The sequence below is a fragment of the Neolamprologus brichardi genome, chromosome 15 (assembly GCF_056152115.1).
Source record: "Neolamprologus brichardi isolate AB-2024 chromosome 15, ASM5615211v1, whole genome shotgun sequence".
Classification (NCBI taxonomy): domain Eukaryota; kingdom Metazoa; phylum Chordata; class Actinopteri; order Cichliformes; family Cichlidae; genus Neolamprologus; species Neolamprologus brichardi.
This window is the reverse complement of record NC_142118.1, coordinates 4484257-4512048: the sequence shown is the minus strand read 5'-3', so window position 1 is coordinate 4512048 and position 27792 is coordinate 4484257. Positions and strand designations below refer to the sequence as shown.

The 27792-nt window shown below is 40.5% G+C and overlaps 1 protein-coding gene across 3 annotated transcripts in view; it reads right to left on the bottom strand.

Annotated features, from left to right (window-relative positions):
• plcb4b (phospholipase C, beta 4b) overlaps positions 1-25010 on the bottom strand; it is a 74744-nt gene extending 49734 nt beyond the window's left edge. For 2 of the 3 annotated variants that reach the window (XM_087851921.1, XM_087851923.1), the window contains exons 1-3: positions 24635-25010; positions 20990-21031; positions 1752-1819 (exon numbers count right to left, since the gene is read on the bottom strand). The gene's annotated coding sequence lies outside the window, so the exon portion shown is untranslated. Of the gene's footprint in view, positions 1-1751; positions 1820-20989; positions 21032-22873; positions 22997-24634 lie in introns of those variants that run through there. The other variant, XM_087851922.1, reaches the window with a different exon arrangement.
• Between the last annotated feature and the right edge of the window lie 2782 nt (positions 25011-27792).

The following is a 27792-nucleotide window of genomic DNA, read 5'->3' as shown; positions in this document are numbered from 1 at the left end:
AAGCCTGCGCTTCCTGTCTACTTTGGCACAGAGTGTACTCAGAGTTAGGCCTTTCTTTTATAATGCAACAGAATCAGCACATACACATTTAAGATTATAACAAGCATTCAAAAGCATTTAAGATTATTGATTTAACTCAACAATTAACCAGTTGATATTTTGTTAGCACAGCTGGTGACTTCACCTTGCAGGGAAATTGTTCAAATGGACACAAATAGTAAAATTGGTATTTGCAAAAAAACACACTGTTTTATAATTAATTTTTTTAAAAATGATCAGAAAATGTGGAGCCATTTTCAATACGGCCATCAACAAAGGCAAAATAACAATAATAATTCAGATAAACTAAACTTGTCCTTTTTTATGTTAGTCAAAGATGTATGATTTTTAAACTATGTGGAAGTCAACATTGTAACTCTGGAGTTTGTTTTTTTAAGTGGGTCTGGGGCATGGTAGTACAAGTAATCCTTTTTTTCCAGTTACATCTCGTCGATGCACCACTAACTCTCCTCACTGGTTACCCATTTCTCTCCTATGGCCCCCAGAAAGTTTGTTGTTCATGCTGGCTCGGGATTTAGAGTGGGTTGCCTCCTATTCAGAAGGTCAGTGGTTCAACGCTGAGCTGAAATGTTCTTAGGCAAGATACTGAACTCCAGATACCCCCTGATGCATTCAGTGGGTTTTCATTTGTGCAAAACAAAACAAAAGTGTCTGTGGGTGCAGTGTTAGATGTGCTTGGCAAAAAATAGTATTGTTAGATTATTTATACGGGTTGGCCAATACAATAAATAGCTGGGCAGCACAGTTAGTCAATGGAGTAAAAAGGTTCTCGGTCTAAAATTGTCCAAAGACATGTTTGTCAGGTTAACTGGTGATTCTAAAGTGGCTGCTGGTGTATGGTAACAGTAAATTACTGTCTCACTGTGTTAGCCTGTGAAAAATATTGATGACAGGATCTGACAGCGTGAGAGAGATGAGCTAACGGTAAAGGAGCTAAATGAAATTCATCAAACGACTATAAATTATCACATGATGAATGTTAAACATCCGAGTCCGAGTTTTACTTGAAACAAAGAAGCTCTGAAGATGTTTTAAGTTATAAATTTCACTCACTTCTAGTCAAAAGGATTAAAAAGAGAGTAAAACCTCTAAAATGTATCCAGTGGTTGAAATGATGTTTTCCTGGATGGAAATGATGGTAAACTGGAAATTTGTGGTTTTGGATTTTTCAGTTTGCTGCTGCACTGTGTTGGTTTTTCTTTGGTGTACACGCTAAATTCAAAATTACCGAGTGTATGTCTCTTTGATCTGTGACACTTTCAAATCTGTTAAACTTTTTAGCAGAACTGTGTGAAATATCACTTAATAACTTGATGTTTTTCCCTATTCCGACACATAATTTCCTCATGTTTCATTGACTGAGTCATTATTCACACAGATTTCTGGCTCAGTTAACTCACAACATTAAGTCTTGTCTGTTAGGCTAATCCTGCACTGTCTAACACACTTTGCTGAATTGAAAAGACAAATGACTGCTAACTGTACTCAACATAAGTATGTATACTGTATACCTACCACGCTGTCATGTACCATAAATATGTACATTTTTTACAGAAATGATGCTCTGTTTTGCAAAGGTTAAACCAATTTGTAGTTCAAGCTAGCAAGGGAGCTGATGATTACATAAAGGAATGAAAAACACTGAAAGCCTCTGTATTGTATATGTGGGAGGTGAATCTGAGAGTACTTACCAGGTTGACAGACAGGGAGACGGAAAACTGAGGGGAGGGGAAACACTGGACGATAGCAGTGGACCACTCTAGAAAGAGAGGGGAAAAAACAAACGGGAGGGGGAGAGAAAAGCAATTAAGTCCAATTTGCAGATACGTGCTAACTTCATTATTCAGCTTCCTCTCATACACTTATAGTCATATTACAGATGATTGTGATGCCTTTAGGAAAGACACTGACAGAGAAAAAGATGTACACGAGCATGTTCCTGTTCACACATACACAACGCACACACTGGGGTGTAATCACCAGCTCCCCAGTAATGTTCCTCATCCTATTTGGCAAGTGCAGAATTTTAATCATTCCTCTGGCTTCTGCTAAATAAACTTTTAATGGAAGGCGCTTCCCGTAAGAAAGGCTGCCTCTGTCAGAGAGATTGGTGGAAATGAGCTGGCAAATTAGACAAACGGCACCACCTCCACATCTGCTCTGCAGCAGCTTCTGAGAGGCAGGTATGTCAGTGAAAATAAAAGAGAGTCTGCTAAAAGCTTAAAACGTAAATGTAAAACACAGATTGGGATGAGTGAAACAAGAACCAAACTATAGATGGAAAGGAGAAGATAATCCCTCTTTTGGCAAGGCATCTGGTACCTCAGGCCTGAAGACAAGAAAAATTTCTCATCATTTCCTGTACTTAGGAGTGACGGTGATTCTGCTCGTGTCTCTCACATCACCATCACATCGCTAGAACAGGAACAGGCCAGTAATGGTTTCTTTATACAATCACTTTGCAAGATAAACTTTGCCAGATAAGTGTAGACAGCAGAAGCTAGATTTCAACAAGTAAAGTGAGGGAAAGTTGCTGCTCTTAAGGTTGTATTTCCATCTGGGATTATGATTGCTTGTTAATGTGGAGATTTTTGAAAGCCCAATGAGAAATATATTTTGTGACAGGTTCCTCTCGTGAGTTCCAGCTTTAAACATACTACAGTTGTTGTCCAGATTAATTAGAGAAACTAACACAATGTCAATATATGGACTGTTTTTATATTTGGATAGAGGTCCTTTGCAGTCAATGACTGCCTGAAGTCTAGAACCAGTAGACATGTCAAAATGCTGCATTTCCTCCTTTAAGATTATGAGGCGGCAGCCACCCTCAGTTGCTGCTTGTCTGCTTTCAGTTTGTATACAATAACTGAAAAGATGCTGAGCCAAGACGAGGTGACTGACATGGCCACTGAAGAATATTTTATTTATTTAAACTCTTGAGCAGTATGCTTTGGGTCATTATCTATCCATCTGTGAAGCGCTGTCTGATTAATTTTGCAGCATTTGGCTGAATCTGAGGAGAGAGTGTAGCAAGTGTAGTACAATCCATCCTGGTGCACATCATCAATAAACACTAGTGACTTAATGCCACTGGCAGTTATACATATCCATGCCATAACATTACCTCCATCATGTCTGACAGATGATACAGTATGCTTCAGATCATGTTTGTTCCCTTCTCCGTACTTTTCCTTTTCCATCATTCTGAAAGTTAATCTTGGTTTCATCTGTCCAAACCGTGCCGTATAATCCGATCTTCCTGTTTTCAAGTATAACCAGTGGTTTGAACCTTATGAACCTGCTGTATTTACATTGTACATGCTTTGTATTTACATAAAGGTATCTCTTGATTGTAGACTTTGACAGGGATACGCCTACATCCTTGAAAGTGTTGACTTGGTTAGATGTTGTAAAGCTGTTTCTCTCAACAATGGAACTCTGTCGTCACACACTCGAGTTGCCTTCTGTGGTTTTTCAGGCCTTTTGGTGCTGCTGAGCTGCTCGGTGCGTTCATTCTTTTTGCACCACACCTAATGTTTTTGCGACTTCTCCCATAGGTTTGCTTGTTTGGTTTGCACTGACGTCTCTTAGCACCCTGTTTTTAACATTATAGTAAAAAACTATAACTTCAGATATTATGCCCGCATCATTTGTCATGAAATAATGAGGGAGCAGGCTTGACTTGGCCATGAAACTGCTTGTCAATCCAACTTTTGATTGATTGATTGATTGATTGATTGATTAATTCCTAACTTGTTAATTAAAAATGTTTGTAAACCAAAAACAAACCAAAATACGACCAAAAAATGGTAAATGGCCTGTATTTGTATAGCGCTTTTACTAGTCCCCCCTAGGGACCCCAAAGCACTTTACACACCCAGTCATCCACCCATTCACACACTGGTGGAGGCAGCTACAGTTGTAGACACAGCTGCCCTGGGGCAGACTGACAGAAGCGAGGCTGCCATATCGCGCCATCGGCCCTTCTGGCCAACACCAGTAGGCGGTAGGTGAAGTGTCTTGCCCAAGGACACAACGACCGAGACTGTCCGAGCCGGGGCTCGAACCGGCAACCTTCCGATTACAAAGCGAACTCCCAACTCTTGAGCCACGATCGCCCCAACAACACCATCAAAGCTGAAACACTGCACTTGAGTCACCTATTCACTGTTTGATTTAAAATCTACAGTGGTGATGTATGGAAGTACAAGTGCAAAAATTGTGTTTTGTGCAGCTAATTATTGACCTCACAACATTTTTACTACCAAAAAAAATCACCTCCAAAAAATCCCAGCATCAGTTGGGCCTTGCAAAAAGCAGGCCCATGTAATGAAGTTAATCCAGAGCTTGATATTGATCTGGCACCATCTATTTTGAGTCATCTGCCTCCGATCCCTCTCTCCCCCTCTTCATGTAGATAGGCCTCTCCCACAGTTGCAGCTTATGTAGATCAAATATTCCACATGTCAAGTGGACTCACTGGACAAGAGCTGTTCACAGGCCTCTTCAGCCAGGGTAGAGCATCAGCAGATACACTGTGTATCAAAAAAGCCATGACACATGTACAGACACCAATATTCATGTTCTGCTAAGTAATTTAGTAAGAGCCCTATAAAGAGAACAGGCTAACAATACTTGGGTCCTGCTTTTTCACCAGGCCTCTTTTATCCATCGAAGTAAGAATGAACCGACATAGGAAACATGTAAAATACTACTGCTGCTGTTACTAGGGATAATAATAAGTAGAAGAAAATAAGCGATGCTGCTGCTGAGTGGACACAGATATTTTACACTTTAGCGGACAAAGCTAACAAACTGGAACTCAATTGTGCTACCATGGAAACTCCAACCAGCAACACAGCTAAAAGAGTTCAGTCATGAATACACAATATCAAACAAAAAATAGATGTTTCTCGCTACATCTCTTCTTTCTGTGCATCTGTGCGGACACACACATGCACACACGAGTATATTTTTAGTAGGTGCTATCCTAAGTAACATCCAGCCATGCGGTAATCATTCCTTTGATTAAAGCAACAGGTAAGAGGCTGCTAATCTCTCCCCTGCCTGTCACAGGATTTAAATGGTATAAACAGTAACAGCTGTGCCGACCATCACTCAACAAATGACGGCTTTACAGGGGAAGCACACAGGGGTGCTGATTAAAACAACAACACTGCCAACCGCACACACTCCCGCAGGTATCACAGGATGGGATCTGGCCGGGGAAATGACATTATCCGTGTTACCTGAAATAGCCTAATCGGAAAATAATGCGCCAATATCTACACATACAAGCTTACACCAAAATGCCTCACATAAACTGGTGTGGAGGTGAAGAGAATGACAGTTCAAGTACTAACGGCATATGTCCCCGCCTCAGGAAATCGACCCAACCCAAAGGCTGACGCGCAGCTCTCTGTGGGACGCGCTGTTGACGGCTTTGCTGCCACGAGCAGCACCTGTCAGGGCACTGAGATCATAATTCTCAGTTGGCCCCCGATTGCGACTATGTTGAGAGTGACTCTGAAGGGACATTAAATAACATCAGCTCTCAAAATGACCAAAGGAGGACTCGGAGAAATCCCTCCCCCCGTGTTTGTGTGCAGCTGTGTCACGCAGGATAGTTTGTTTTCTCGGAGGACTAAAGTAGGAAAACCAGACTGAAGACTGGGGGATAGAAAGCTTGACAAACACTAACACTAAAGTTACACTTCACCTTTCATACATCACCATTGCATTATAATAGCTCACACCAGTCTACTGTCTGTAATGCAGTTTGGAAGGTGCCATCAGGACCTAGTTGGCTGATATCTCCTACATTTACAAATTTATGCATTTCACAGAATTTGTTTGCAAACAAATCAAAGCATAAAAATTACATTTTTCAGTTTTATGGGGATTATGTCTTTATGTCAATGTAAGGTTTCCAGTTGAGGCTCCTGGAAGTTACTAAATCCCCAGTTTCCAGTTTCTGAAATTAATCTGACTTAATGTTACAGACATGAGTCTGTTAGGACTTTATTTTAAAATTCAGAGAACTTGTCACCATGGCATTAAGACTTTTGCTGTGTCTAGAATCCCATTTCTCTGGACTTAGACTTTCTATTATGTGCATAAATTTAGCTACATGAAGTACACTAAAAGTATCTGGATGGTGTATTCCTAACTATCAAGATGTAGAGTGTGAAATAAACTAAAATACCAACAAACTCCAATGGCTTTATCCTCATGGCATGGTGAGCATGTTTTGGTATGCAGGCCTTCATCTATCAACACACCGAATCTTTTCTATTGATGTTCCACTAATTGGGGCCTTCCAAATATGGTGTTCATCCAAACCTAGGGTGAAAGTGGAAAACTCCAACAGTAAAATTCCACCAACAGGAGGAGTCTTCAACAACCTGGACACATCCAGAAGCCCAAAAAGATACCAATAAACATTCATCAAATTCAATCCAAATCATACAAAAAAGACCACACAGCTGCACTGACCACAAATAACATAAATGCATCAATAACATTTATAACAAAGAAGTAAAGTTATTTTTTAAGCCAGGATATTTACTAGCCTGTAATTTATATATCCGATAAAGTTTTTTTAAGAACTCCTTTGTCTATTACTTCTTGTATTGTATTGTAGTATAGAAGGGTTACTGTTATGAAAGTCCAGGTAGTGAATAGCCACAAGCTAGTTAAATGTTACCGCTGCATGTTACTGCTGCTAGCAGACAAAACAAAACTACCCGTTGAAAGTAACACTCTATTTTTATTTATTTTTTTTCCTTTTTTTTTTTAAAATCACATTATTTTAATGCCTTGGTGCCACTGGATTTTAACATGTCTGGCACTCATACTTAAGACAAATGGTGTCTTAAGAAAAAAAAAAAAAGAAAAAAAAAAAAGAAAGTAACACTCTACCCAAAGAAGTACCTGTTGTACGAATGGAAGTATTCAAATTAAGTAATAATGTTTGTGTCTTATCTTTGGTGGTGACTCTAAAGCCCAGAACATAGCTTTTTTCACCTTTTACATGCTCTGCAGCTGCTGAAGGAGTCCACAACAACTTTTAAGTAGGACCTTTAGGTATTCAGTACCTATTAAGTTTCACTAACTGTGGTTAATTAGCAACATTAATAACGTTTATGAAAGACGAACATTTAAAAATCAAGATCCAAAGTCATGAACCTCTGAACGATTCAGACATGTGGAGCTCTTCTGATTGTTTTTGTTGCTGTGGCAAGAAACAAAGGGAAAAAACGAACCAAAATACTTCTATATGTTCGTAAACTGTATCCACAATCACTCAATGCAAATATTTTGAGTAACATACTCCTATACTGCAAGGAATACTGATAGTAAAGTTGTGCAGTATACCATTCAGCAACATTTTCATGAACTGCATAAACACCAGCCTAATTTTTTATATGACTAAAATGTACAAATTACAATTATTTAGTGACAAACCTGCAAACATGAGGAAAAATGAAAGAAATGCATCTCTCTGGATACCTCACGTCTTCTTCGATTCAACACCAATTCACACACATCAAAACACATCAGCAAATATTGACCTTTTTACTTACTTAACAGCACAATTTAAAAAGAAAATTGAGAGTAAACAACAGTTGTATAACAATGACTCTGGAAGAACTGGTGTTGCTTAACCGGCTTTAAAATGTCAAAACTCCAACACAACTTAATTTGCTGCATCCACTTGGGTGGGGTGGTAGCGGTTAAAATATAAAGACTTGAACTCAATACTATCACCATTCACTGGAACTTACGTTCGGTTTCTGCTAACACTGCAGTATAAACAAAATGAGTCATGCCAGGAGTGGTGCTAGAAGCTCTCTCAACTATTTATGAGTTTGTTTTGTTTTTCGTCCTTTTTTTCCCTCCCAATAGATTCATGTACTACAATCCATCAGAAAGACCCACGCAGGCATGAATGGAATAAATAACCTGAAACATCACTCTCTTTACTGTCTTCACAGTAGAACGTGGGTGAAATTGAAATCAGAGGTAAAGACAAAAAGGGCGGCATCCTGAGAGCGGTAGAGAACAATGGAGGACGGGAGAAAGGCAAGCAGACAAAGACAAAGCTGCTCAGGCACCAAAACATTTCACATACACTTTGACTTTTCAATTTTATTTTTTCTGTGTGATGCTGTCAGAAGCCAGCTCCCCGAGGGCCAAAGAGTGAGAGGCAGCCAAAGAGAGTAAAATCCTGGCAGAGGGAGAGAGAAGGTGAGCGGGAGGATTTTTCTGCTTAGTGAGTCAGAGAATATCGCTCGCTTTGCCTTGGAGAATGATGGACGACTGTCTTTAACAGGGAAAGAATTAGGTCTTGGTCTCTCTGCGCACATCAGACACAAACGGAGAGCACTTCTCCCCTTCCGCCATTGTGCAGGCTAATTAGTAGATTTTATTAGCATGGACCAATGGTAGGAAACCATTCAACCTCAGCTAATAGCTCATAGCTATTACACAGCATAATTTGTGCTGCTATGACATGAAATACTGTAGGGATTAAGTTTCTGACCAGGAATCTATAACACTGCAGTCATCCATCTGTCCAATGTTATATAATACAGGTTCATTATAAAAAAAAATCATTCAAAAATGAAAACAATGTCTCGCCACATTTTCGAAGAAATGTCTGTTCACCATAAAATGCATGTCCTTCACGTGCAGAGGTTATGCTCATGCAGGTGTAAGAAGGTAGCAGAGGACTGGCTGATTAGCTGTAGAGCCACATCAATGTGGATATCTGATTCATGCCCAGGTTATTCTATAAAATCCTCTCAACAATATAAATTGAGTTTTTGAAGGAGTTTAAAAAGACAAAATGGTTACAGAAGTAAAAAATAAATAACATTTATGCATTTATTAACAAAGCTTAGGCAATTTTAATCCAAAGACTCTCCTGAATACATAAAAAAAACATCCAGTCTTGGTGTGCCACCCATGTAATTTTTAATTTTTTACTTTTTTCATCCGTTCAACATAATGGTGCAAAGGACTGGGTGGTTCCTTTGTTCTTATTTTCAAAGTTGTGCCGCTACACTGCTCTCACCAAAGCTGCGTACTTAGTTGGACTTAGTTGCTAAGATATGGTGGATGCTTTGGTCATTAAAATCAGCATAGCTGAGAGTCTCTAGAGTGGCAGCTGATTATTGCTCCTCTGCAAATACAAGTCTGTGTATTCCTGCAGACACGCATGCATACAAAGTAGCAATTCACACATAATGTTTGGCAACTGGTATTTGAAAAAGGGCGTACTGTTAGAAGAGAGCGTGGTTCTCTCTGATGTTGCAGGTTGTGATTATCATGTTTTTGCTCACAGCTTTAAAAATAATTTAAACATTTTTTTTAAACTTTGACCCCATTTTCACCTGTAGGCACTAAAAGCAGCAAACACCTGCGTGAAAGTAAAGGTTCTTGTTTTTCCATGACTAAAGCAAGGCAAACCAGAGTCATTTTATCCAAACATGCACTTACGCTTTGCTTTTTCAGCCAGCATTGCTGTGACTCACAGCCGACACTCTTCTACAGCTTGAGACGCCATCTAATGCTTCAAGTCAAGCCAAACATAACAATATGAAACATGTGCTGCTAATGGTGTGTGAAAAGCTAATGATTTCAGTCTGCCACATTTTTTGGTCCCGTTCTCATTTTCAGGTCAAACATGGCTGAGTTCAGCAAAGATGCTGCCACGTAGGGCTGCACGATATTGCATAAAATCAATCACGATTTTTTTGCTTAGAATTGAGATCACGATTCTCTCACGATTTTCTTTTCCAGTAAAAATATTTATTGCGCTTATTAACTGCACAACAACTTCGTAACAGTTGAGACTGAACATAAAAACAATAAATAAACATAAAAACAACAAATATCTCACATTTTGTCGTTGCTGCAAAATGTTGTACTGCTTGAAATGCCGTCTCCACCGTTGCTGAGCAGGTAGTGCAACAATAGAAAAATAGTTGCGGGACGGCACTGTGTAGCGTCTAGGGTGTTGATCACTTTCCTAAATCCCTCGTTTTGCACAGTGTTGATGGAGCCATATCTTTGGTCAGGTGATAAGTAATAGCCTCCGTAATTTCTTTGTGCCTGCGGGAGTTCGACGGGTATAGGGAAGCGCTGTATAAGGTTCCGGTTATTGATGTTTGGGTGGTTGACCGGGACGGATTTTCTCCAGTCACTTTCTCGTCATCCCTGACGTGCTCTCCGTTGTTTTTCCCTGCTAATTTTAGCAGCCAGCTTCTGTATCACGTGGTATAAGGCTCCGCCCTTGTCATTTGTTGAGCAGGAAGAGTGAGCGCTTGTTTTCATGCAGATTACGTCCCGGATCAAAATGCGGTACAATCGTCGTCGTCTTTTTTTTTTTTTTTTTTTTTTTTTTTTTAAATCGTTGTCATTTGGAAATGAGATCGCACATAAGTATGAATCGAGATCGCGATTTTCTAACGATTAATCGTGCAGCCCTACTGCCACGTTTACTTTTTTACAATGCTAACCATAAAGCAATTTGTTTTTGATGCCCTGTGCATCTAACTGGCTTCTAGACTACATCGGCTGAATCACAGAGCCAAGATGGTAACAGGTGATTTTAAATTTTTTGCCTTATGCAACAGTGAGGACGGACGAGGACAAGAAGTCCCTGGCACTTTACAAAACGTATTACCCTTTCATTTATTTGTTCTTCTTGTTAGTGATGGAGTCTGCCAGCCCCGTGCTGGACTCATATTGTCTATTAACACACAAAGGATTGACAGGAGATGATGAATTCATGTCATCCCACATGAATGTTTAGAATTTGACCTCACTGATATTAGCCTGACCGTCTACTGTACACTGATGCACGGTTGTATTATATTACTCCTAATATCACCCAGACAGCTGCTTCTAGTTCACATTAAAAACACTTCAACGACACAATGCTGGGTGCCTTTGACTGTGAGGAAGGCAGAAATTTCAATTTGCCGCAGAAAATGAAATGGACTACACATTCATCAAAAATTGTCACCAAAAAAAAGATGATTATTTTTCATTAAAGAACAAACAGAGCAGCCAGAGTAAGCTATTAGGCTAATATCCGATCTCTGCAACTCCACCTCCTCAACATGGTAACCAATATGCTCTCAGTTGCTAAGCAGAAAACATTTCACACTGTGTGCAGCATGAAATCTAATCAGCTTTTAGCTGTAAAAATCACACGGTAGTAAAGAGTTAAGCACGGCGACTGCATTTTGAGTAATCTGAATGTTTGTTCATACTTTAAGCTGTTGAGGAGAGCAAATTGATGGGAACCTAAGTATAACCGTGTGTAATAATAAACAACATGTCCACAGATTGATCTAACAGGATGTTTGACCTCCTTAGATTGTCATCTTGACTTCTGCAGAAAAGTGACTTGAACCAAAAAGTACAAATAAAATTACCGGCACATTTGCATAATGAGGTGCATGTCTGGAAGAGGCTTTTAATTGAAGGCCTTAGGTGAAAGTAATCATTGTTTTCAGTGCTGCAGTGAAATCGCTCACACAGTTTTCTTCTCACTGTTAATTCAAACTCTAGCAAGTTTACTAAATAATAACAGGAGCTTCATAAACAAAAGGAGTTTGTGTGTGCTTACTCTCAGTGAAACACACAACTATTGTGTTCTGTGTTTAATGTTCAGCCTCTTTTCAGTTTTATTTATTTATAATACTGTGCAATGCAAGTATTGAACCACCCCTCATTTATTTAGATTTTGCTAGAAAATGAGAAATAGGTTTAGCAATTTACTGAAAGATGACAACAGACTTGGAAATAAAGTGTATACGGCAAAATATACGCAAGTTTAAACTATTCCAACAAGCTTGAAAGACTCTAAACTCTCTTAGGCAGCTTTCTTGTAATGTTTTTAAGCCGTCTTTACTCTGCATTTATAATTCCATTAACTTTAACAAAATCCTTTTAACGAAAATGCAGCCCAACATGAGAGAGCCTCCAGCGTGTTTCATACATGGCTGGAGACATACAGCCATCTACAGTTTAGGTTCTTTGCCAAGATGACTTTTACATGTAGACAAAATACTGGTTCGCCCCTTGAGTTAGGTGACTTTTTTATGCTTAACAGTTTTTTATGCTAGAGGGAGTGCTAAGTAGAGCAGGGCGATATGACCAAAAATATTTATCACGATATACATTTGAAAATTTGCAATAACGATTAACTGACGATATAATTGACACTAGACAAAATACTTTACAACTCCACAACTTTATTAGTGCAAAAAAAAAAACAAAACCCATCAATGTATTTTCACTTAAACAAGCAGCTGTTTTTTATGTGCATTAAAGTTATATAAAAATGTAACAGTGCAAATTCCTTGCTGACAGGTTAACCGAAAGGAATTTCCAGTGGAAATTGGCCGACATATCCTCAGCATAACCATGTATAATATCCACAAAACTTAAAAAGAGGTTATACACACACACACACACACACACACAATACGGTAACATTATGTTGAAGCACAGTACGTATCACTCCGCGAGGCTCCGCCTACGATAGCCGTAATGCTCCGACAATCCATCAAGCGGTGCAGCTTCGTAGCTTAGCAAAGTCGTACTAAAACATTTGACAGATTTTCGAGCGCCGTGTACATAAAATCGTTTCGAGGTCAGTAAACACAACCAGAATTCATACATAAGGCACACGGGATTATAAGGGGTACTGTCGATTTTCAGAAAAATCAAAGGATTGATTTGAAGTGTGCCGTATTTTCCAAACAACACGGTAATAACCACGGCCCGCTAGCATGCGCTACCAAAAATAGTGCTTTGTTGTGTATCTGACGGACGAAAGCTAAACCAGTTCCACACCACTGAAGTTGCAGCATTTTTACAAACCAATTCTGGTTCATCCGTTTCATTCAACGATCCGCTTTCGCGCTTCTCATTCTGCGTCGCCGCCATGTGCATATGTAAACAAAGGCACTGCGCATGCGCGTTTTACCCATATTCTATCGCGATATTTCATTTTCCTATCGTTGCCCAAAATTACACCAGTATTACCGTGAACAGTATGATATAGCCCAGCCCTAGTGCTAAGTATCTTAAACAAAATATTCCTCTAAAAATGGTCAGGTACAAGGACTGGAGTGAAGATGAGTAAATGAGCAGCCGATGTCCGAAAACTAAACTTTGGGAAGCAATTGCTCAAGACCCCTTTAAAGAAATTAACAGAAACTCTGGCTCCTTGGAAGCAAAACATAAAGAAATGAGAGGTGACTCGAGAAATTGGCACAGTACTCTATTGGTTTGTCATTGCTTTTAAAAGAACATGAATGTATAATGCAAAAACATGCAACAAGTCAACCTTAGAAGGCACTACTAGGACACAGAGACAAAGCTTGTTGAAGCTCTAGAGATTGTTTTCTGCAAGTGGAAACATCTTTATAATTCAGCAAGTGCTAGGAACAATCGTAGATATATGTACTGTATATGCATATGAACGCAATGTGTTATATATAATTTACAATTTCCTATCTAGTAAATATATACAGCATATAGAATTTCCTAGTCTATGTCGTGTGCTATAATTGCGTCACCTAAGGAAAATGTCTGAGCATTTTTCACTGGAAAATTTACATCTGTCCTCTTACCACGTGCTTCGTGACACTTTTCTAAACTTCACATTGCTTCTACAGTTTGTTATGATAGCCATCTAAAGGATTTATGTGCTAAGGACAGAGGTTTGTTTAAATGACATCCAAGAAGTGGCTGATGAAAAATGCACCGAGGCTCTTTGACAAATTTCTGGCAGTGCTCGGAAAGCCATGTGAAGGGAACTATTCGCCTATTAAACCCAGTGTTTATACTCCACCTAAAATCTGTTTGTTTCCCTGCTTGTACTTTTCAGTTTATGAGTTACAAACTCCAAAGAAAGCCTCCAAAAAAAATGCCATTAAAATCCGCTTTGTCTTTCAAACCAAAAAACCCAAAGAAAGACATAAATTAGGCCCATATTAACTACTATATCTACATATACTGCAGGAATTCACCTGCAGCCATTATTATTATCCGAGTCAACAACAAAGTAGAGACAATTGTTCCATGTACTGTGTTCTGCATTTCCACTGAGCTGAGCAGGGTAAATGATAAGCTAATCTCTGAAGTGTTACATAATTGCTATCTTGTAGAGTAGTGGGCTGCCTAAAGAGACCCCTCTGGCACACACACACACACAAAGTCATGTTATGATAACGCCTCAGGACATTACAAGAAACTCACCAAAAAACATAATCCGTAATCCAACCTGAACATCTTTATATCACTGCTATATAATTTAAATTAAACACGCGCACACACACACACACACACACACCATGCCACAAGGGCAGTGTTGTAGAGAGAGGAAGAAGCAACATTCCTGCTGTTTATCAAGTCATCTGATCAGGCCAGCAAGTCACGCGTTGAAGCTGTGTTAGAGGCTGGGCGGGATGCTTTAGGCTAACCCTCGCCCTACGTACTCTGCAGTTTTCAGAATCTTAACTTATTCTCTCACAGTGCTCTCTGTCTTAATATAAATGACTGGTATCCTCCTAAAAACACACTAATGCTCTGCTTTATTTTCAACAAACACCTAAAGAAGACACTTAAGACGTCCCTGCATTTGCCCCATTTGTAACGCAAACAGATAAACCATTAAAAGCTTGATCGATAAGTCTGTAAAATATCTGCTAATTTTCCACTTCAAGTACTGACAGTGTTGATAAATGCGATAATTTTGCTGACTGCAATGATCCTCGTCGGTGCGTTGTGAAGCCGCGGGCTCTCTATTACGGGCCTGGGATGGTTAATAATAGCTATCCAGGAGAGGACGGTACAGAATCACGTTTTGCATTCTGGAGCGAAGGTCGACAGTTTAATTGGAAGTGCAAATTGCGTTCACATGTATCCCCGCAGTGGATTGAGCTATGGGTAAAGTGAATGCGCACATCGCAAGCGTGTGTGCGTTTAACAAAAGAGAGGGAAGGGTTCGTCCCAACGTATTTTTAGAGCGACGCGTGGAGCCGAGCCACAGTTATTATCACTGAAGTGTTGTTTTTACTCCTCAAATCCTCTTTTACACAAGCTCAGATACTCCTGCTGCCCGCTACTGAATCAGCGAGGCCGATGCTGCCAATTTTTTCTTAAGAAAGAGTAAATATTGACTTGATGACTGTAGCTTCCATCTGTTGGTGTGAGAGTAAGAGTCTCGCTCGCTCTCTATCTGCTCTGCTTTCACTCGCTGCCGACACTACCACCACCCCCACTCGCACCACCACCCATCTCCTTCCCTCTGCTGCTGGCTTAGAATCTGCAGAGAATACCCCCGTCATTATATTCCCCCTCGAGCCACACTTACCCTTGTAGTGAAGACACGCGTTCTCATCATTGATCTCTCTCTTTCTTTAGGCAGCTAATAGTACTCCCACATAGCTCTATAATCCACAACATCTGGATTAGTGAGGGTTGAGGCCACTTTTTGATCAGCTATCGTGTTACGTGAAGATGAGACTGTGGGAGTGGAGCTGAGTGGTTTTATCAGAGCAGAGAGCAGGCGGGAGGGGGGCGGATGCTGAGGTTTCCTGACCCTTTTATCCTTGTCACGGGCCGAGGACAGAGTCTTTCATGTTGTTTCTTAGAAAGCTTTCTAAGCAAGTGCACAACTGAAAGACGCCACATTTGCACAAAAGCAGTGTTACAGCTTCGTTGGATATCCAAAAGAAGGTACTTTGAAGCGTTTACATTTCTCTGTAACTCTTTTGCTATGGCCATTTACGAGGACTTGTTTTCTTTATGCTACGTGATTACATTAAAAGATGAAGCTCCTCCAAAAGTAATATCTTCTCTCTCCGGGTGCTGCCTCAGGTGCCTGTCACATCCATATTTTCGATGAATGCCAAGGTCTTAAAATGCATCAGGGTAGGACAAAGTTGCAGAGTGCTGGATCCGTGTAAATATTTGCAGTGGGTATTTAGGTGTGTTGACTCTGCTGCCGCTGACACAGCTTCTCTTACATGTGAGAAGGAAGGATCTTATGTTCTCCGTTTGAAGAAGCACTGAACTTATTATTTTATCCTTCAACACAAAGAGGTGTTGATTTTTTACAGGAATGCTCCATAACATGATGACAGACAAAAAATCATGTTGGTAAAAAGAATTTGTATCAAATATTGATAACCATTACCGTATTTCCCGGACTACAAAGCGCACCTGAATATTAGCCGCACAAGCTAAAATCAGGGGGAAATCCTGTTTTGTACATACATTAGCTGCACCTGACTAAAAGCCGCAGGTGTTTCAATGTTGACTTATCATATGTAAGAGAATATGCACAAAGGGAATTGTCAGGAAAGAGATGGCACCCCTATTAATATTTTGAAAAACAAGTTATGGGTACATATTTGCATAACTTTTTAGGTATATGTACAAGTAGCGGTAATTACAAGTACGAAACATGTACTGTGCTTCACAAATGTAGTACATAACAATAACCTACAGCATACCAGAAAAATAGATTCGGCCTACCTTTTAGGCTCAGGTGCAGTGACACGGCTTTAACAAGAAGAAAAGTCAGTCATTCACCACCATCTTTCTCTTCTTCCTGCGCACTAAAACCACCAAAGTCCTCTTCTCCAGTGTCGGATACGAACAGGCTCAGGATGGCTACGTCATCCACTCTCCGCTTCTCTCCTTCGTTGTCACTTTCAAAACCAAACAAATCCTCGTTGTCAGTGTCAGAGTCGAACACCCTCAGAAGGGCCGTGGCGGTGTCCTCCTCTCCATCATGCAGCAGTCCAGCCCTTCGAAATCCGTTGGTGATCATGGATGTTTTCACACTTTTCCACACTGTCAGATTCCACCAGTGGAGTTGGGCATAACTTGCTTTTCGCAAGTTTATTGCCGCTCGTCATCCACGCCTCCCGCTGAACGCGTAGCGCTACTTTGAAGTTTGTTTTTCGCGCTACTTGTACGGCACTATGTTGCCAGGCGGACGGACATGTGACCAACATACCACTCTTGAACCCCAATACTGTGTGTCTGATCACATGCCCTTCCGCCAGGCAACGTAGTGCCGTACAACAGCGGAACAAACAAAACAAATCGTCTTACGATATCACAAAAATCATGGACAATCCATAGAAAAGCTGCACCTGACTAAAAGCCGCAGGGTTCAAAGCTTGTGCAAAAAGTAGCGGCTTATAGCCCGACAATTACGGTAATCAACACTGGTAGTTAAAACGTTTTTTAGCCTGCACCAGCAGGATGGTATACACGCTAAAATAAGGTGAGGCATGATGGCAAAACTGATATGTAAACTATGATTATTATATACTGTTTTATTCCTCATTGTCTACAAAGGATTGGGTGTTCCCTTCTTTCCTCTCACATGTAGTTACTGAAGTGTAAGCTCAGGATGTTTAGCGTGTTGCCTCACACCAAAAATGTTCCTGGTTTGAATCCCACCTTGGGATGTTTTCCCTCTGTGTAGATTTCTGCTGGGTTTACTTTGCCTTCCTTAGTTCAAAGACATGCTTGTTAGGCAAACTGGCTATGGATGAGACGTAGATCAAGTATTACAACTGTGACGAATAAAATATTGTATGAATGTATGATTAAATGTGAAACATAGTAGCAAATAGCACTTTGAGTGGGCAGTATGATTAGAAAGCGCCACATATATCCCAGTCTATTTCAATGACCACCAAATAACTCATTTTTTAATTTACCCACGATCTATTACTGTGAAAAGCCATACACACTGGTACAGGTGGATTTAAAGTACAAGCTTAACCCAATAGGATGAGGTTTTATTAGTAAATTCTTGACAGTACTTTATAATAACCATTTTAAGAAATGGTAAATGAATACTGTGAGCTAAAAATTGATCTGCAGAGCATCTATTAACATTTTCTGAAAGGTTACAGTAAGGTTGCAACTAATGTTTATCATACTTTTTAAGCAGGTAATAAAGACTCTGTAAGTCATCTATAAACATTATTTGGAAGGCAAGTATAAAGTTGTAACTGATATTTATAACACTTGTTATAGTGCATAATTATCCAGGTATGTAAATCACAAGATTGAACTTGTAGATGTCACTTCATGCCCTGTTTTCTTAACATACACATGAAAAAGAGTCTTCACAGAACTCTTTGCCATCCTATGAAAACAAAGTGATTCAATAGCTTGTAGAAGCACCTTTATAATGACAACTCTAATTAATAAGTTTTCGTTTGACTTTATTAGACTCTCACATTGTTGCAGAGGAATTTCGGCCCGCTCGTGTTTACAAAGTTGTTTTAGTTCATCGAAGTTTGTGAGCATCTGCTTATGCAGAACATTTCAATTGGTTTGAGGTCTAGACTTCCACTAGGTCATTGCAACACCCTGATTTTTATTTTTATTTTTCAGTCATTCAGTTAGAGATTTACTGTTGTGTTTGTGATCATTGTCCTGCTACATGACCCAATTTCAGCCAAGTCAGATGTAGAATACTTTGGTATACAGAGAAGTTCATGGTCGACTCAATGACTCCAAATTTCCATGTACTGTATCTGCAAAACAAGCACAAATCACACCCCTCCATCACCGTGCTGACAGTTGGTATGAAGTGTCTGCGCTGATATACTGCATCTGGTTTTCACCAATAATCGTGGAATCATAATGGCCAAAATCTCCACTTTGTCCAAAAGACATAGTTCACGTCTTGTGGTTGTCCAGATTGCAACTCTACAGCCCTAATCTGTGCTGCCATATAAGAAAGAAGAGGCTTTCTTCCAGCAACCCTTCAAAAAAGCCCTATTGTTGAAGTCTCGTGTTTCCAACTGAACTGTCATGACCTTCAACATTTAACAAGCTAACAGGCCTGTAGAGTCTGAGCTGTGGTTCTTGGGGTTTTGCAGTTTCTCTGAGAATTTAGTGGTCTGACCCTGGGGTGACTTCACTCATATGAAAGATTGTGGCATTGTGTTAACATAGACATGAATGCTCAAAACGGCAGTGAACGGCAACTGCAAGATATTATATCGCAGATCTACATTCGGTCAGTCGGCTTTTTCTATAAAGGCTTGCCATCTGTGGAACACACTTCCAACCGATATCAAACTGATTACAGACATTAGATCTTTTACATTGAAGGTTAAAGTGTGGTTAAAGGGAAACCAAAGTTGTAGTCATTTTATCTGATGATTTTAATTTTATTTTAAATTATTGTCTATCAATTGTAATTGTATTTATGATGTAATTTGGTTTTATGAAAATTTATGTTTTATTGTAATATGTATTTATTTAGATTGTAAGCCCAACAAGGGACAATTGTTGAAAATTAGCAGTAGCTATAAACCTATGTGCGGTACATCAGTCTCATGTCTTGCACTTGAACTATGTTTAACTGCACTGTCCCTTTTAAATAAATAAATTCAAAATTCAAAACCGACAAACTACCAAAATTTCTGCTTTTATAGAGATTCTCACACTTGCAGCTGATCCATTAATCATATTTGACTGACACCACCTGGCTACCATTTACCCTCTTAATCCCTGTAGAAGGGAGTACTTAATCTTTCACAGGACGGGATAGATTCCTGAAAAACTTTCACGACTGTATTCCATAGAACAGCGGTCCCCAACCTTTTTTGCGCCACGGACCGGTTTATGCCCGACAACATTTTCACGGACCGGCCTTTAAGGTGTCGCGGATAAATACAACAAAATAAAACTAGTACCGGTACCGAAAAAAAGAAGATTTATTCATAACACACATGAAAAGACCCAGGAAAACCGAGTTAATGATAAAAACGATAACAAAATAACGCTGAAAACCGATAAAACCCCAGAAAACTACACATTTCACACCTGAGCCTCAACTCTCGCGGCACCAAACGACTCACGGACCGGTACGAGGCCCGGGGCTTGGGGACCGCTGCCATAGAATATGTCAAGTTAGGAGAGATATCCATCCTCTGTTGGGACAGACTGCCAAAAGACACCTTTTGTGTATTTCAGAAATACCAGCAGTTTGCAGTGGAGACCAGCTTACTGTTCAATAATCAAACCTTTATCACAAACTATAATATAATAAGTGGTAATCATAAAACATGTTTCTAAAGCAATGCTTAGATATATGTTTTAAGAATTACGTTTCCTAGTCACTATCAAGTTATAGTCATATGGTTCTTGCCAACAGAATAATTTAGAGATAATACACACCTCTCTGCTCGATAAAAAGAGACATATGAAAATGAACCAGGCGAAGCTAACAGACAGCTTTGATGCTACACATCATTAATACAGAATACATCATGAACACATAGACAGCAATCACATTTGAGCTTCATTAAAGTGTCAAACTTGGCACGGGGGAACACAGATCAACAGCTTCAGTCACGCAACCTATTCATCAATGAGTGATGTGTGCAGTGGATCAGCGAATATCAGCCTTTCATGAAAGATACAATTAAAATGTAGACTTCATGCTTTCATCACTCAGCACAAATCCAATAAGATGTCTGTCCTCTCCAGTTGTCGGCACAACGTGTTTGTAATATTTAATGCGGGAAAGAAAGTGTCTGTGTTCGCTAATGAGGCCTCAAAGAAAGAGTGGCAGGAAAATAAGATCCAGGTAGATGTTAGTGCACGCAGACACGCAGAAATGTGTTAGATCAAACACTGACACGTACATTACATTGATTGATTTATCGCAAGCTCGGTTTTCCCAAACGTTATGTCCAACTAAATTCTGGACGCTGTGTCGTTTTAATATTTGCCCCAGGGGCTTGTAAGGCAGCGGCGCAGTTGGGCAGAATGTAACAACAAACTAAGAAACACAACGCAAGAAAAGGACATTTGTGTTGCTGCAGCGATCACTGGCAGCCCCAAAACTCACCAGTTCAGCATCAATAATTTCAGCGGGAGTTCATATCTCGGCCTGCAGAGACAAAAAAGGACATAGAGTTAGAAGGGGAGAGAATTTCACAAATAACAAAACCCTGAATGTGGACTTATTTGGCTGAGTTCTAAAACCCTGCTACACAATAGGAAGGTCAGAAGCTGAGATACAACCACACACAGAGATGAACACACCCCGATTCCCTCCACTTACTCCCTTGCCAGGGAAAACAAAGATCAGACATGTTGAGCTCTGCGATGCAGCATATTTTCAACATATTACAACAACACTGGTCCTGTCAGTCGCTGTGCCCACATTACCCGTCTGTTGGTCTGTTAGTCCATCTGGCTTTCAGGACTTCCACTTTCAAAGATTTCTTTGCAGGAACACAGAAGAGAAAAAACATTTTCTACAAATCATAGAACTGTTAAAACAAACTGCCAGAGGTGGAGAAAGGTCAGTGACTCTAGACCAGGCCCTCCCAAGTCTAAAAGAAACCACGGAGAGAAAGCGTGCTAGTCTTAGAAAAAACGAACAAACAAACAGGCAATCAAGATATACAGTAAACTGCCACTGGATGGATTCCAAATCCAGTCCCGCTAGAATAAACCTCCAACCTTCGAGCAAATCGATATCATGCTGGCAAGAATAACGCTGTGAGAAAACAGACAGAGAAAAAGAGATTTTTCTCCAGTTGGACCAAACCCTCAAGCTTTCCACAGAGATACAAACACCCCGAAAGTTGATGCTGAGTAATGTCTGTCTTACAACCATTTCATGGCCTAATCAAGTTCACATCCACAACAAAACAATGCCAGGCTTTGAGATGCTGTTTTAGTTTCATCCTTTTTCTTTCATACACTGTCTTTACATCCAAGACTTAAAATCTAGTTTAGCTTTTTCATTCTAAACTAACTTCTTCTTATTGGCTTAACGATTGCATATAATATACCAGTATACACCCTCAATCTGCCCAGTTTTACATTTTAAATAGAGCTAAATCTCCTCTGCACTGAACATATACATAATAACATGCTTAGTTACAAATTATCTCACAGCCACAAAAGTGTCCCTCCAGTGTACTCCAGATACACCTCAACTTCAATTAAAATTGCTGGACTGGGAAGTCTGTCCTCACCAAATTAGCAGAAGCATCTACAGTGAGATTTAAAACCACACCCCAATATTTAAAAACCTTCATATAGGAGCTACAAATGCATAGGAGTGCAGAGCAGTGCAAGACTTGGGCTGAAGATTCCCTCCACATGCATAAATCAAGTTCCTGGATCCAGATTGTGGTATTTTCTTGAGATCATCAAGACAATGTCTCTCAATTTCCAAAGAATTTCAGGATGAAACTCCAAAGGTAAACGGTAAAATGTAACACTTTGTTAATAACACTGTTATTAAACAGAAAGAACAAACTGAAGCAATTATATAACCTTGGCAGAAATAAAAATGAAAAAAAGTGGCAACATGCCATGGGATCCACCTTCAAACTTGGCATGTTTGCTCAACTATAAACCCATAAAGTTATGTTGATCTTGAATGGTTGGGATACCATCAACTGGGCTACCGCTTTCAGGAAACCAGCATAGCACATGCAAAGTACTCAAAACTTGGTCTGAGTACTTCAGTTTGTAGTTCCTGCTACAGTAGCTGCCTGCAGGACATATAGACAAGGTGAAAATAACACCAGCTTTACTATCAAGGCTGATAAACTTTAAAGAGTACCAGTGATAACAGAAGATGGCAAACTGGAGTCACTTTTGTTCTAATCGGTAAAACTAAAAATGATGGTTAACAATTTAGATCAAGTGAAGAATTTGCAAATATAACAAGGTTTATCCCGCAAGCTGAACTATGCAGCCAAACTCTTACCGTGCAGCAACCTCCAGCCATATAAATTTCCCCCGAAGACACTGATCACCGAGTGCACTAAAGTCAGGGCGACCATAAAGAGAAGAAAATAATAAAAACACCTGCACGCCCTCAGTTAGCCTTTAAGCTTCTTAGTCCACCTCTATTCATCAAAATGCTTCGCAGTCCGGGTTTAAGCCTCAGGTAAGGGATTGTTATTGTGCGAGAGAGGGTAATGTTTGCCTCCGTAATCGCCAGTCAAACGTTTATGTGGCAGTGTCAATAAGCCAGAGCAGAATTTGTTTTTCTTTACATAATGGAGGCGATGTTTCACAGGCTGCAGAGGACGTCGCCTGGAAGGAGGGAGTGGGAGGCGACCTTCTGAGGGTTTCACAATAACGGGGAGTGACACGCTCTTTGCTGCCTGACCACAGCTATCTTGGTGGTCGATTTAATATGCACTAGTAGACTCCTGTGCAGCAATTTCCCCCCCAAAAAAGAAAACGGATTCAGTATGCAAATAAGGCTGCAGAGCAAGTTGGTGAGAGCAGGGGGAACAGCTGATGCAACAAGTTTGTTTCTACACTCATTCTTAAGTTAATGTTAGAGGGAAAAATAATACTTTATACAGTGCAAACAAGTCTACACAGTCCCTCACCCCCTTCCACACACACACACACACACACACACACACACACACACACACACACACACACACACACACACAAGCACATGTTATTCCTGAACAAATATCACTCTGCCTCCGGGGTGTAACGGATAAAACTGGTTTTGGAAATGAAAATGAAGAACCTGCTGAGTTTCGGCTGTCATTTGCTCTGCTTTCATCTTCCTCTATCGAAAATAGATTGTTTAAAATCCAAAGAGCACACCGTGAATGATTTCACACACAAATTATGACATTTGATCACCCATGCAACTATTTTTATGATACTTTACCACCGCTGTGCTGATTGATTAAACACTGGCATTACGGGCACACAAAAAACACTGTTTTCTAGTTGGCGTAACGGTGAATCAATGACACCTTGCAAAGCTGGGATGGATGCATGCATGGCAAGCTGCAGCTAGCAGCAAACAGTCTGAGAATGCACCAGTTCTGCATGTTAAATTTACATTATCATACAAATCTCGCAGGGCATTAAGCTCCAAATATGTAGTGCAATAAACCAAAAAGCACCCATTAGAGTAAATGCAAGAAATAAAATCTTCGGTTTGTGGGTTGACTTTTATGGCCACTGTGCAGTGTGCAGTGTGCTTGTCATCGGCCGGCTGGCTTCTGCTCTGTCCCGCTACAGCTAGCTCCGCTGGCTAGCCTCACAGCCGTTGGAAACGTCAATAAGCCCCGCATTTCATCAGGTTTTCAAGCCGCGGCGGCTCTCTGCAGTCCCGTATTCACCTAGCAGAGAGCTCACCGAGCAAAGCTGGAGTGAATTCGATAATAAAAACCAAAAGGTCTATTTAAATGCGTCTGCCTAGCTAGCTAGCAAATGCTATTGCTTCCAGCTGTGTGTGTATGTGTGTGTGACAGAGTGAGGCAGCGAGAGGATGTCTGACTGATGAGAGCAGGATTTGGAGAGTGCCGCTGAGAGCTAGCGTGATGGAGTTTTAATGAAGGGTCCAGTGTCCGTCTGGCAGCAAAACAAACACATTAAATTGAACTCAGTCTGGCGCACGTTTAACCGAGCAGCCCTTAACCCAAGACACGGTAAACTCTGACTGTTCTCTCGGCAGCAATCAGAAAGCTTTATGTGTGTTTCTTACGTGGTTTCGCGGTTGGAGATGGAGAGGGGGTTTAATCCGACGGCGGAGAGAAAATGATGCTGTGCAGGGTCCGGGTAGGGATTTTCTGTCTCTGTCTCTGTCTCCGCCTGTCTGCGTGTCTTCCAGCTGCTGCTGCTGCTGCTCTATCCCGTCTCCCTCCGACTGTCTACTCTGCCTCCCTCCCGCCGGAGTGTCCCGGTGTTCTTGTACCACTCGCCCTCCAGTGGAGAATGAACGGTGCTGATGCGCGCTGATTAGGAACCCCTCTTCAGACGGGCAGCCCTCCCCATCCCCTCCCACACCCACCACTACACACTGCACTCACACCTAACGTGCCTGCGCGCGAATGGGTGTGTGCGTGCGTGTGCGATTGCGCGGTGGCGTGCGTGTAAATGAGTGAATGAGTGTGCTTTGGGTTAACGGAGTGAGTCATCCAGTAGAACCAGATCCAGCTCCGCCCCCGTTTTCTAACAGCTGACTACTGTAGCCGCCATGCGTTGATAAAGACAAACAGTGCCCCCCCCTCCTCCCTTTGTAAAGTCACAATAATGCTGGCCTGCTTCCCCTAAAGACACAACAGCAACTTTATGACACTTAGTTTCAATAATGGCACAACTTTCATGTACGGTAACAGTCTTTTCTAAAATATTATTTTTAGGTTTACATAAACTATGAATAACTGGAAATATGTTTGCAGTCTGTGACGCTGTTGTCTAGATATCATCCACTATTCATTTTCACACCAGATCCTGCTGAGCTACTTCGTGTTTAATGCTACAGTTCTGCAATTTAAAAATATATATATACATATTTCTATAGTTTTAACTTAGTTTTTTGAACATCTATGGAGCTGCAAACCAAATCTCTTTGCACTGCATTATATAAGCTATGGAAATGGCATTAGACTGTATAAAAACAAATTCAATCACATGAGAACAAAGCTTTTGGGGGATTTTTCTTGATTTAATGTTTACATGTTTTATAATATATTTTGGTTCTGAACAGCTGCAAGCATGCACATAAAAAATATTGCTAGTGTGCACAAGATACACTCCTTTGACGGCTTTATTTGAGATGTCATGACTTGCAGTGCTTAGTATGGAGGTGATGCAGCTCCAAAAATACTGCACCTTACAATCCCCAAACCCACTTATGTCAAAACATCCTCCCGATTTATAATGCACGATTTCTGTAAAAGGGTTCATATTATGCCGTTCTTTATTTTCTATCACGTATATGTATATAACGTGCTGCAATGGTGACTGGTCATATTAAACATGACCAAAGTCTAAAATAATGAGCTCAGAATATAGATGTAAGTATGTAAGCAATCCCAGGGGGGCAAAAGTTGAGGCTTCAAACTGCTCTATATGCTTTATTTCACAAAGTTTTTTCTATGCTTTGCTGTGTATGATGTCAAGGAAGAGGGGATGGGCTTAATATGATCAGACACACAGCTCTGACTGTAAACACAGAAGCTCCATCCACCTCTTATTTAAATCCTCTGTTTACAAGCAGCAGTAAGAAGAAAGTTGACTCAAATAAAGATGTGAAGAGTGTAACCGAAGACAATAACAAAAAGGTTATTTTTAAGGTTAAGTTTAAGAAAGCTACAGGACACTTTCGGTAGCTTTCAGAGACCTATTCCTGCCTCCAAGGACCTATTAAGTGGACACTGTTTTCAAAATTAATTATTGTATCAGTCTCCTAAATGGTGCAAACAGCCACTCCATCATTAGAGGAAAAAATAGTCGGCAGTCTCTGAGCTTCAGAGACTAAATGGGCCGAAAATGATGACAGAAGTATAGTGAGGAAAACCCTGCAAACCAAGGGCACTGTGTCTTTCCTCATCTCTCTAAATGGAACATTTTTAGGTTTTAGGACATGGTCTGATAGTTTAACAATGGCACGGATAATATTAGACTTACAATCCGAATTTGATCCAGCCTAGATTAAGGCGAAGTTCAGTGTTAACATTACATTCATAACTTTGGGATTAAGGTTGTATTATGATAGTTCAGGGAAAGTGGAGAGAGCTAAGATTATATTTGGGGGCCAAGGAGTGGAGGCAGTCAGTGATTAGGATTTCACTCGCTCACTCAAACATTCACATCAGTGTCTGCTTGTGTTTTTGCGCCTATGTAACTATGTATGTGTGTGTGTTTGTGTGTGAGTGAGTGAGTGAGAGAGCTCAGTGTACCTTAGCCAGCATCCTGCGGTCTTCTCCTCTCTGTCCTGGTGTTACAGGACACCTCCTCCTTCTCTTCGTCCCAGCAGCAGATGGACAGACGCAGAGCGATATTATTCCTGGGAGTTTGGAGGGGCGTCTCTGTTTTTATAACCCAGAGAATCTTATTAAAAAGCTGCTCTCCTTCCGTCCTGAACTTGAGGTTAATTAGCTCACTTCCTAGTTGCCGACATGCACCGAGGCCTCTGAGTGGTCACAGTGGTTGTTATGGACGACTAGGCTTGTCTTATCTCTGGCTGCCTGTGGGGATTCTGCTGTGGAGCTGAGACTAAGAAGGTGGAAAACACATACACTGGCAGCACGTACAAATGTAATAGAGACAGACGAAAAGTCACCCACACAAGCACACTGACACAGTGAGCACAGGGAGACTCCACCAACGCTCACACAATGTGTAACAAGTTTTTTGGTTTTGTTTTGTTTTTTTGTAAATGTGCTAAAGATGAAAAAAAAGTGTTACCACTGGACATTCAGAAAATGGAGTGATTACATATTACTGCAGTTGCATCCAAGTGCAAACAATAATAATTCTGCCCACAGGTCTATGGATGCAGCCTAAGATTCATTTGACTTTTGAGGCAGAGGAAAAGTCAAACTAGATGGGTGTTGATCCAAACATGGCTATGGACATCTACATGCATGCAACCCTACTATGCATGTTTTTGCATAATAGTTCTATATGACTTCTCCTGTTATCCAGCCATGGCAGATTTTCTGTTAGGGTTACTTCAGAGATGTTCCTAAACTGCGGGTACCCCCACTGCCAAAAACGTCCTGTTATGTAGACACTGCTTTTAGATATAAACTGTACATGAAAGATTGCCTTAAACCGGCATTATTCCAAATGGCCAGCAGGTGGCGACTGCTCTTATTGCCGTGTTTGTGGAAATTACCCTACTGTTCAGTTGAT